This window comes from Meles meles, chromosome 12 (assembly GCF_922984935.1).
Source record: "Meles meles chromosome 12, mMelMel3.1 paternal haplotype, whole genome shotgun sequence".
Classification (NCBI taxonomy): domain Eukaryota; kingdom Metazoa; phylum Chordata; class Mammalia; order Carnivora; family Mustelidae; genus Meles; species Meles meles.
The window spans coordinates 24,072,051-24,085,335 of NC_060077.1; the positions used below are offsets into that span (position 1 = coordinate 24,072,051).

The 13,285-nt window shown below is 36.9% G+C and overlaps 1 protein-coding gene and 1 pseudogene across 3 annotated transcripts in view; one reads left to right on the top strand and one right to left on the bottom strand.

The window, feature by feature from the left end:
• Positions 1-13,285, bottom strand: part of TTC28 (tetratricopeptide repeat domain 28) — a 647,342-nt gene that overhangs the window by 332,091 nt on the left and 301,966 nt on the right. The window lies entirely within an intron of this gene.
• On the top strand, positions 12,440-12,599 carry LOC123954825 (annotated as a pseudogene).

Genomic DNA, 13,285 nt, shown 5'->3' on the forward strand with positions numbered 1-13,285 from the left:
TTGCTAACATTGCTCTCTCTATCTTAACTTAAGCTCCCTATAAAACTTTTGGACTGAAACATTTTCTAGTATTATTTGTTATCGGGTTTTAAACTGCAGAGTCAAAAATGATTTCATATATTTAATTAAATTAATCTTTGGCACTTTTTTTTTCTGTAACTGTATCGCCTTTTATCAAAAATGTGTTCTCTACCTACTGTGTATAAATGAATTCAGTGCTACAGGGGTATATAAGAAGAGATCATTAATCTCAGCTTTCAGAAAGAATAGAGTCAATGTGGGGAGATATATAAAAACTGCATATTGAATAATTAAAGATCAGGGCGCCTGGGTGGCTCTGTTGGTTGAGTGTCCGACTCTTGATATTGTCTCAGGTCCTGAGATCAAGCCCCATATTGGGTTCTGCGGAATATGCTTGAGATTGTCCCTCTTCCTCCGCCCCTCCCCCAACTTGCATGTGTGCAAATGCATGCTCTCCATAATAAAGATATCTTTAAAAGAAAGAATTATTTCAAAACAACATATACACAAGCACATGTAAGAATTGATTATGGGTCTTCCCCAACGTACAAAAGAATTGTTTCCTAGAAGCTCACTTTCAAGTCAGTTGCTCAGAATGTTTTAAGCATTTTTACCATAAACAAATTATGCTATAATTTGTATGTATGGTTTATATGTAATTTATATGTATGGTTATATTATCCAGCCAGTTCACAATACCTAGTTCATATAAAATGTCAGTAAATCACAGGACTAACAATATTACAGAAAAGATCAGAAATGGAACTAATGTTTACTAGTATATGGCAAGCACTTTCACATAAGTAATGTTATTTAGTCTTAATAATCCTGTAAGTTCGATTATTATGCCTTTCTTTAAAGATAAGTGTCCTGAAGCTGATAAAGGTTAAGTCACTTGCCCAAAGTAATAGGCTGTAAGCAACAGAACAGAAATTCAAACCTAGAACTATCTAACTCTGAAGCCAGGTCTCCACTCCTACAGTATGTAGCTACCACTCTCTAAAACAGCATTGATAAGGGAGAACTTTTTCCCTGCCCAAACGGGAATCTCAGGAATGTGTCCCACAGAGTGAAAACTCTTTTTTTTTTTTTTTTTTAAAGATTTTATTCATTTATTTGAAAGACAGAAATTACAACTCTTGAACTGCAAAGATGATGCCTTTTCATCTTTGTATCCCCAGTGTGGTTATTTGATACAGAGTAGGTACCCAAAGATTACTAAATGAACAAAGGAACAAACGAACAAATTAACAGAAAAATGAGTTCTCCAAAAGCAGGGGTTATTTTTTATTCATATCTATATACATACAATCTTCCATAGAGATATAATCTATCCATCAATAAATATTTAATAACTAAAGAATTCCATTCCACCTGGGCAAGGTCTCTCATTCTGCTTTTCCTAAATTTGCAATCCTGACCGCTTCCAAATTCATGCCTTGAACTTAATGCCTTTCAAAATCTCAGTTCTCTCCTTCCTTTGCTTAGATGCTGAAATCCAGTAAGACTTAATCAAGGGCTAGTATCCAAAATCTATAAGGAACTTAGCAAACTCAACACCCAAAGAACAAACAATCCAATCAAGAAATGGGCATATTTACATCTTTTATGTGGCTCAGCATGCTCCCCAGCCAGGACAGATAAGAATTTAACCTAGCAAGCTTTACCCATAAAGCTCTTGGATCTCTGGGTTTGAAAAAGATGCACTGCCCCTTGGGGAAAAATTATCCAAACTAATATCAATGAAGTGGATTTATCCTGTCCAGAGGAAATGCAAATGTACTTGGTTGCATCAACTTTCTGAAACTACACTTCTAAAGCAAATTAAGAAACCCATTTCAAGTTGTTTGAAAGGAATGTTGGCTGACACTTGCAAATTAGCCTTCTACAGAGAAGTAGCTCTAATTCTGCAGCTTATCATTTCAAATGATCTTAGAGATGAATATTCAGATCCCATATCAATTTTTAATGTAATGGATAGAATCCCAAAAGCTTAAAAACTAGGTTCTACTTCATAATCTGTCATTCTCTCTACCTTCTTTCAGGATACATTAATTTTTTAATAAGTTCTTTTAAGTAGCTCCTAAGATACATTTTTAACCACTACAAGTTCAAAAACGATATGCAAAGCCCCTAATTTAGTTGATATCTTATGTAAAGCATCCTTATTAATTATAAAATGGTGACCATAATTAAATAAAAATATAGAAGTGATGGGAACACAGGTTCTGAAACTCTTACACTAAAAGTCCTTGGAAAAAAGACAAATCATTTTCTTAAGCTCCCAGATGAACACATTTAATATCCTATACCAACCATGTTGATTATTTTCGAAATTACCCTGAATATTATTAATGGCAAATGTTACACTACCAAATATCCTGCAATATTGATAAGTACTCTCCAAAGACATGGCTCAGCAATTTCAGGGCAGACACTTTGTGAAACAAGAGAGCCAGGAGTACTTTAAGAAAGGACAACAACAAAATCTTCCTTCCCAGCAGCACAATTGGCTTGGAGCAATGAAAGAGAAATACTTGTTTTTAAAACATACTTTATATCTACATTTAAATGCCTAATTAATCCTAATAATTAAATGCAACCACTCACCACTTTCTTCGCAAGATCTCTTTTTTATTTCCACAAACTCTGGAATTTAATGGAAATCATTGTGTCATTATGGCCAGGGTAATAAATGCCTATTGGTCAATAAGCTCTGAACCTTAACAGGCAGTTAACTAATTCAGTTGGAAATAAGACCAAGAGTTCTAATGGCCTCTAATTTCACTGCAAGAGTCCAGCCTTATGAACTATAGATGCTTTCCATGAGCTCCTCCTATAGCAGAGGACAGTAATTTAAATGTAAAAAACATGCATTTGAAATTCAAGAGCTTACACTGATTTCATTTGCCAGGGAGACCACAGATCAGAAGAAGTCCTTCCTGAAGAAATATTTCAGAGCAATAAGTAGGGCCAATGCAAACAAAAATAAAACGATTTTAAATTACAAGGGCTCAATTTAGTCTATTTGAAAATCATTCAAATTTTCTTATGGTTATTTCAAACAATCTGAATAGTTTGCTTTAAAACTGGACAGAAGTAACAACTGTAAAAACACCTTGTAATAAAAACAAAAAGGGAGGCTTAGAAAGCTGATCTCTTCCTGCTGTCTTGCTCATCCTCCCGAGAGTGAAGGCCTCTAGATTGCAACATAAATAGATATAACTTAGTATATAGATATCAGTGTACTTGAAATCAAAATAGTCTGGAGACATCAGTATCCTCTCAAAACCCAATCCTTTCGAGCTTTTGTCTCACATTGCAACAGCAGAGAAAGCACTTCAATGATGCTAGGGGGTCACTTCTACATGAAAATGAAGGAGGTAATGCTCATTGTTCTGCCAGCATTCAATTCTGACCTGACCATTCAGTGCCTCTCTCCACCCTTCTATAGTAGCTACACCTACTTCAGCAAAATCTCTTAAATTACATATTTGGGCTCCTTTATTCGAAATAACATTTAATTTAAAAAGAATTTACATGCCAAAATTCAAAATCCTTAAAGTTAAAGCTCTCTGGCATAATTTTGTATCATTTTTTTTGACAAACCTAAAAAAAATAAATTGCTATATTTTCTTTTTTTTTTTTTAAGATTTTATTTATTTATTTGACAGACAGAGATCAAAAGCAGGCAGGGGGGTGGGGAGAGGTGGGTGGAAGAAGCAGGCACCACGCTGAGCAGAGGGCCTGATGTGAGGCTCAATTCCAGGACCCTGAGATCACAACCAAAGGCAGAGGCTTAACCCACTGAGCCATCCAGGAGCCCCAAATTGCTATATTTTCTAGCCTCTAGTTCAATCATAATCACATTTCCTGCAAAACATTTAGGCTAGATTAATCTTCCTGAGAGCACAATTAAGACAGTAACAATATATGGTAGTAAACTAGAGTACTGTTCAAGGAGTAAAGAAATCTTGGGCTCCCTTTACCCTTGCTACTGACCAGCTATGTTAATTTCAATTACTTGCCTTCTCTGGCCCTTAATTCCATCATTTCTAAAGTGAGGGGCTGGGTTAAGTGATACCTTAAGGTTCTTTAAAGCTGTAACATTCCAAAATCTTATTCTATGAAATGAGATCTTCTTTATTTATAGAGTGGCTAACTGCTGAGGCATTCCAAATTTCTTCCTAATAATTCCACGTTCTGGGTTCCTGGGTGGCTCAGTCGGATAAGCGGCTGACTCTTGATTTCAGCTCAGGTCATGATCTGGGCTCAGGTAGTGACCTAGCGTCCTGCTCAGTGATTGTAGGGCTCCGTGTTCATCAGGGAATCTGCTTCTCTCCTTCTCCATCTGCCCCTCCTCTTTCCCTCTCCCTCTCTCTCTCTTTCTCCCCCCTCTCTCTACCCACAAATAAAAAATCTAAAAAAAAATAAAAATACTTCCACATTCACTATCATTTAGAGCCTTGTGATTATAACACTTGGTTTCATTTCAATGTCTCCTTTTCAAACACCTCCTTCCTAAAGAGAAAACCTAATGTAAGAGTTTTGTATAAGAAATCTGTCACAACCATCCCCCACAAAGGAAGGCAAGCTTTTCCTTTTAACAAAACATTCGCAATTGGCAAAGAAGGGTGTGAGCCAGTCTATTTTTTTCCATGTGTTAATGAACCACCTATTGCCAAATGGAACTCTCTTCTTAATTCCAGACCAGCAAACACCACTTCCTGATGAAGTAAAATGACAAAGTACTAATTAGAAGAAACCTAATCTGAAGTCACAATTCTCATTAATTGGAAGTTACTACAGTAATTATTAACAAGTCACATTATCATTAGACCAAAGAAAACGTCAAAATTGATTTATGCATTCAGGAGTCTCTAATAAATAGGGTCTGCATCTAAGGTTCTCTCTAAAATGACCAGAGTAAAGAAAATAATATTTTAGAGATTAATGAATACCTTGAAAATACCACATTTTTCATCCCTCAGATGACTTTTTCCAGTATTAAACAGCCCCTGAAATATTGAATTAAACTAGATGACCAGAAAAAGAAAATGCTTCGGTATCTCCAAAGAGTACAACATGTGGCATCTTCAAGAAGCCTACAACAACCCCAACAAGAACTAAGGCACTGATGATCCTAAGAAAAGAGTACTGCCTTAGTTCAACTGGCTAATTAAGACGAATTGAAGATGAAAGAAAACAAGAATTGTGGGTATTTGAACATCAATACATCAAGACAACAGAGCAAGGGAAAAAGCTGCTCAATTAATTGCGAAGTCATAATAACATGGTTAAATTTCATGTTTCTTTTGAAATTTGTCAGACTTCCCGATTCTTATGGGGATTTCCCCCCCAATATTTAAACTAGCTCAGCCTATATCATAAAGATATTTTCATGTTAGCAGATTTTGGTATGTATTGTACTCTGGACGTAACTTAAAAACTGTTGTTTTTTGTGTTAAACTTCCTAATTGCTACATATGGTCTAGGTTAGAAAAATGTGTTCTCAGAGCTTAATTAACATGTTAATGTGATGGTGACATAAAAAGGTAATATTACTTAATTATTTTACAGTTAAGTTTGCAATTTGGACCCAAGTTCTTTATGCTAATACATTTACCATATTACTAATCAAATATAAACATGTATTTCTCCCCTAAAAGGTAGAATAAGTTTAAGATGTTTCTTTCAATGAGATTTAAACTACGTTTACTTTATTTTAAAGTATTTGTATTTTTCTCATATGTGTTCATTCTAAAAAATTTGGGAAAAATACAAAAGCAAACTCATCCTTTAATCCTATCACACAGAGATCACTTGGATTTTAGCTTACATATTGCCAGTATTTTTCTATTCAGACATAAGATATATATTATTTTATAAAATTTGGAATTACGCTCACCTTTTGCTTTGGCTTAAATTGGTTTAAAATAGTCATTTGGTTATAAAATCTTCACAGACAAAAGTGGACAAAACACAAGATGGAAGTTAATTTACAAGACCCATGATTTTATGTGTATATGCATGATACACAAAAAATGTGTATGAAATGAAATACACGTGCATATATGTTAAATCATGTGTTTAAAACCCATCTTTCATATAGATGTATGTATGATAAATGTATCCATGCAGCATGTCTTAATTTGTACAGCAAACTACTGATCATGTTATAACTATATCACAGAGGCTAAGAGATAAAAGAAGCTAGAACAGCTTAAACTATAGAGCACTTTTCAAACAAGTGTGAGAAAGTAACAAACACACATTCAGACCCAGACTAAAATTTTTATTAGACCCACAAGAGGAAATTCCAAACACCTTTTAATTCACATCAGCCTCTGCTATTCTCACACACACACAAAAAAAGGTTAAATGAAAAGAAATGTTTTTACTCTGACAACTTCTAGTTGGTAGCAGAAGGGAACATACATACACATGTACACATAATGAAAAATACACCTTATAAATGAGATACACAAAATTTTATAAATTTACCTCACAGTCAACTATCTCCCAAATATCCAGTCCATGAAGTTGTTTAAATTTAGAATAAAATATAATAGAGGTTAGGAAGAAAAACCTGGATGGGAAACTCACATATGTCTTTAGAAGTTTCTTATACAAAGGAGCAACAATGTCCTCAGTTTAATTTGAGAATTCCAAAGGATTACTTTTATGGATCACAGGTAAGTCTTTTTTGTGAGATTTGTAGAACATGGCACCAGAGATGAATATAATTTAATTTGGAACATGTGCAAACATCTATAAACATCTACTGGAGCCCAGGCTGTCTGCAGCAACATTTTCACTGAGTTATGTATTCTGCACACCAGTACAGCTGGCTGTTCCACAGCTTTCCAGTGCTGATATAAAACTAGCTTCTACCTATTTAAAAAACTACATGAACACTAAAAACTTGGATTAACCCAGTGTTCTGTTATTTTTAATTTCCTTGGGAGCTTACAGAGAGGATGAAGAAAAGGATTCTTTACTTCAACATTAAATATATGCTATTGTTTATATATGAATACAGCCATATATATATATATATATACATATATATATATATGCACATATATACACACACCACTATCACTTTTTAGCAATAATATAAAATGCAATAGAAACAAATAACACTTATTATTTTAAACAGCCTTAGTCACTCTACAAGTCATTTGGTGTCTGGTCTAGGCCTGTGAAAGAATGTGCTAACCACACACACACACAACCCCATCCTGGGATCGCTGGTCCTGCAATCTAGTGCGGTGTCTCACAACTCAGAAATTGGACCATGTTCAAAACAAGGGCTTTTAAGCTGCATCTTGAAGAACCACTAACCAGAGAGAATGAAATTCATACCCCTTGAAGCAGTATTACCAAGAAAATAACAGCAAATTCAACCGTGTTGTCTCTAAAATAATCTCAACTCAAAATTTCTTCAGCTTTCCTTCTTGACGCAAAGAATCTGGGTATTTTTGAAATATGTGTAAAAATCAACACATGACAAATACCTGGCTGCTAGTACTGAACCATGAAACTACCTGCCAAACCCAAGAGTCTGAAAGCATTAAGAAAGTTATAGGACTGAGTCTCTCACATGCTGGAAAATATAGTGGTTTAAAAGAAATACAACTGAGAATAATAAACCCATTCTTCTGATTGGAATTATTATAATTACCAACCACACAGACACTCCATTTATGCTCCAATCAAAGCTATTTTATAATCATCCTAATTCCATAATCTGCATGAAATAAGATATAGCCCACCATTGGGATAAGGAAGTTTCCCAAAGGGGTGAGAAAATGAGTCTCCCGGATCTTAATTAGGAGGAAGAAGGCAGGGTTTTTCTCTCCTTTCATCTCCACAGGATCCGGTAAGGCTCTAGCTGTATGAAAATCAGAGGTTGGATTCTTGTATGAGTAAGGAGCGGAAGAGGAAGGGTAAGAAAGGTACCAACGTGGGTAGACCTTTACATATAGGACACGTTACATAAATTAAAGCTCTCAACCACCCTGAAACATAAGAACTGGTAACTTATTTTTTCAAGTGAGGGATAGGAGCCTGTGAGAGGCTGGGCACCTTGCCCTACGTCACACACACTCTATTACCAATTGAGTTGGGACTCAAACTCAGATCTAACTTTCAAAGCCTCTGCTCGTTCCCATTATAGTATGCCGCCTCCCTGACTGAAGTTTTATTTAGCACGGTTTAGTCATAATACCTTTCTGTATCAAAATAAATAACTTTAACCAGCTGGTCTTAATATTACAGGAACTGAAATTAAAAAGAAAAACCCACAACAGCCACAAATATTTGGAACCACAAAGGAATATGTCATACTACAGCCAATAAAGTGCTAGTTAACAGAACTTCCAAAGCTAGACCCCCAAAATAAAAGCTCACAGGGAAGAAAGAAAAATAACTGTTGCCACAATGCTAATAATCACCCCCTAAAACTCCTTATACAGTGCACAGGACTATTGAATCCTCAAGTCCAGAACCATATCCTTCCCCGGGGCCTCCTGCTCTATTTCCCCACAAGCCCCCATCTCCTTAGAGAGAGAAGGACACAGAGTTAGCTGAGGTGCCTGCAGTGACCTTTTATGGATCTGCCCGAGCTTGCTTACAGAGCCCAAGGCAAAACCACTTTGAGAGTTTGGCAAAGAAATTCATTTTTAGTTGTTTTTATTTTTAAGAGAAAACATCATCACAAAAACATGAATGCTCCAGTTACATAAACAAGAAAAATTTCTTATGAAGCTCTCTCTTTTTTTCTAAGACTTTTACTACATAGAAATCAGAACTTAAAACCCAGAAAGGCATATTATATTGGTTTTTCAAGAACTACAAAGAATCATAAAATTCCAGGGCTTGAAGGGATCTTAAATAGTTACATAGTCCATCATTTCACTTCAAACAAAATTATATTAAAGTATTTAAAATAATTGAGAATTCATTCAATGTTAAAACCTTCTCTCAGAAAAAAAAGTCGGCATTCACGGGCAAGAAACTGTTTCCTAAACTGAATCACTCGTTCTGTCTTATAAACCTGTAAGTCCTTATTAAATCTTCAGGGTGGGAGCTGGTGGTAGGGTTGGTTCGTGTGGAAGAAAGGAAAACAAACACTGAATGTCATGCACTCACTACCTGGATGGTCTTTATATATAGTATCATTTAATTTCAACAACTATCTGTGAAATAGGTACGATTAGCCCATCTTCAGAGCAGAAGTTAATGTTCAGAAAGGTAAATAAATTACCCAAGGGCATAAGGTAATAGGTGGGAGATCTGGGACAGGAACTCAGGTCTAACTCTTCGCAAGTCAGTTCATGGTTTATCATTCGTTATACCAGACATTACCAACCTTGTCAAAATGGGGTACCCAAGTTTCACACTGCCTTCATTCTAATGTGCCACATTGGATTAGGGACAGCAACCTGAATAGCTGGGGATGAAGACATGTGCCGGCCAACAGCTCTTACTGAAAATACTGGGTCTACTTTATGCTCACTGGAAATATCTAAAAGCCAGGAGGGGTGACACAAGCTCCAAACTCACCAGAGTTTGAGAATGGCATCCAAGTTGGTAGACAAGGGACCACTGTATCAGGGAAAGATCCTAAAGCTACCACCTGTTAGGGAATGTAGCTGGCAAAAGCCCCTATGGATGACAAGGAGTGGGACTTGTGGACATAACCTCCTTGAGTAGCCATGAAAATTGCCTAACAGCCATTCTTGGTACATACTTCACAGACGGCCAATCTCTGTAACATACAACATTTTCTATGTACAGACAATGCAGATAATTTAGAGGAAGGGGAGGAGGCAGAGAGTACCATGAAAATACTCCAATTCACTGTTCCAGGAAGGTGGGATAGGAGTGAGGGAGAACACTGGGTAATGCCCCATTCAGGGTAGGTGAGGCTCACAGAGAAGGGCAGCAGGGAGAACAGCATCCACACCATCTCACACATTTTGAGAAAGGGACTTAGAGTGATGGGGTTTTGACATCTCCCTTCAGAACTATCAGACTGGTATCAACCAATTAAAACTGAAAGCAGGCTTGCCACTCAAGCATGAAGCCAGCTGGAAAGAGCCAGGCACATGCCTTACTAGTGTTCCAAGTTAGTCTAGAACCTGTACCTTGGTTTCAGACAGTTCACCCAGTGCTTGAGGACTGTGAGAGAAGAAAAATCCCTCCTTGAGTAAAAGTCATAGAAGAAAACAACCATGACTCTCCTAGATACCAGGGACAACTGCAAAACTCATAGATGTCTCAGTTTGTAAAAACAAAAACAAACAAACAAAACCAAAAGCAGTAGATGTAACCCCAGCCTCTACGCATATGCATGGCAGCACTTCAGTCCTTTCATGTGCCTCCCATCCTTGAAAGGGGTAATACAACTGAGGGCCATGGGAAGACATGATATTCAGGACTCACTGGGGTTCCCATAAGATAGTAGGTACAGGCCTAGTGTAGCAGGCCTCCTGAGGCTATCCGAGGACAAGATAAAGCACACAGATTTCCATAAGTTCTTGGAACTTGCTCTCACCTGAGAAGAGCTGAGGCTTCAGAGAAACCTAGTAAAATTGGACCGACTTTCCCATGTTTGAACCAAAACAGGACAGAAGTCCACAGGCTGAAGATATACCCAATTATTTGGGGGCTGACTTCCAAATATGTGGAGCTTTCATTCATGATCGAATGCTATTTAAGAGTTATAGACTACTGCTAACCAATCGATGGCTTCTGATCCCATACTCCCTGCTCAAGTGAATATGGAGAAACGAAATGTCAGGCTCTTTAAACATGCCAACTGGAAATCAAAGTGAAACGCTGAAGGAGAAGTGACAGCTTAGTGTTTCTCTCTGGTATAAATTCCCTGATGCTCACTCTTAAAAGAATCATCCCAGCCCTTCCCTGTTTGACATTTCCTTCCCAGCTCAAGCTAAAGTGGGCCCTGTGCATAATCACTGATGAACTAAATGCCCACAAGACCACCTCAAGTGACACACACAGTGCCCTGACACAAAAAACAAAATCAATAATCTGCTGCTCTGTGTCACGTGGAAATCCTGACTGCTGTCAGCAGACAGGAGGAAGAGGCTTGGGGGTTGCAGTAGAGACAATTAGAGCCCTTGGAGAAGCAGACAGAAAGTAATGAAACCTCCCCAAGTTCATCAGTTATACACACACACACACACACACACACACACACACACACACACACACACAATTTGTGAAGTAAAAAGGCCATGTAGCCAGAGGTCATATTTTTCCAGTCTGCTAAATTAAAGTGACTGAAAACCTCTGTAATTACATAGAAACAGATGAAATTGTTATCTCAACTAAATTGTAAATGCACTTTAAATGTCATAAGTTTTGATGCAATTTAATATTTTAAATGGACATTGCTCAGTATAGTAACTGATTTTCTACCAAGCAGATGGGGACATAATCCATGTCCATTACCAAGACTGAACAAACGCCCATCCATCTGCCTGAGCAGTACAAAAAGATACTGAAGAGAAAGCAAAGAGCAAGCCTTCTCTGCCTGGAGTTAAAGAAAAGGGCATAGAAAGGAGCTAAGAGGGCCTGAGATCCCATCTCCACTCTACCATTTACTTACTCTGTGACCTTATGTAAGTCCCAGCCTCTCTCAGCCTCAGTTTCTTCTTCTGTGAAACAGATAAATAACCCCTGACATACCTGTGTCACAAGTTCCCGTGAAGACAAAATGGGATATAAGTAAAAAATGCTCCGTAAACAGTTAGGTACAAAGGTATGCAATTATTATAATTCATGCCATTATGTATTTGGGGCAAAATATGAAAACAAATCATTTCCTACTCTAACCCAGAAAAGATCTGAATTAACTTTTCACTAACAAGCTGGATTAAAAAAAAAAAAAAAAGCAGATGAATGACATGATCCCAGTGCATTTCCCTTAATCCCCCAGAGTACCTGACACTTCTAAAAATTAACCCAGCATTATGTTACAGTGAAGATGAGACAGTAATGTTATCTTCATGTACAAAACCAGTATACCTTTCCAGTATGTACCCAGAAGGTTGAAAGAGTAAGTAAATGCATCTTTTTCCATATCTAACTCATTAGCAGAAAGCAACATAAGCACTGGAGAGAAACAGATCCATTATCTCTCACCTTTCTTTGTCCCTTATGACACACATTGTATATAAAATAGCCACTAACAAGAGCTATAAGAGCAGTGCTCAAGTGGCTAGTTTAAACATTAACCACATCCTAAATAAAGCACAATTTTCTCATAGCTATTTTAACTTATTTTTATATTATACATTCTGTGCATCTACAAGATTTACTAGCAATTTTAGGAATTGAATGGATTGTGTATATAAATTAATGCTGTTAAGAAAATCTGGGTCTTATCGCTTCTCGGCCTTTTGACTAAGATCAAGTGTAGTAAGAAAATCTGGGTCTTTACTCTTAGTTTCTAGGCTTTTTGAAGTACTAATAGTACTAGTTATTGGCTCATCAAAAAAAAAAAGTTGTTTTTTTCATGGTTTAATGTGTTCTTCTCAGACTCCAAAAATTTGCTTTGGGGTTAAATCACAAGAATGTAAAGTTTTAGCTTCGATGAAATATTTTTTGAGTCTGGCTTAGGTTAAACTAGAATATATTTTCACACTTTGAGCTGTACAAGACTCCATGGATGAAGCCATATTTCTACAATCAGTCTTTTTTGTAATCAGAGGCTACACCAGACTGCTACAGGGGTCTGACCCTCCCCTCTACACACAGTCAAACACACACACTTAAGAACCCCTGAGTTAGTGGGAAGCCATCACAACAATGCCATCAGATACAAAGAGGGCCAGATTTAATGTACCAATAGTGCAGAAACGAAAAAAAGATTCAAGAGATATTTAAGAGACCCCTCCTGGCCCCCCGCCACCACCTTTGCTCAACTTTGGATTTTAAAGCACCAATCTACGCACATATAGGAAACAGACAATTTTTTATAGTAAATAAATTTTGAGAATTACTGTTACAATCTTCAAGAAACATTTCTCCGAAGCTGTTAAGAAAGGACAGGTAACACTGCACATAGAGTGAGTCCTAAAACGTGTGCTCTGCAAATAGAGGAACTCACTCTCACAACAAACAGATCTCATTTTTATATATGTAGAAAGGGGGTTGTTTAATCCACCTAAAAAGAAAAATATTACCAAAACAAAAAGGAGAACATCACGTCTTAATACAGTCTTCCATC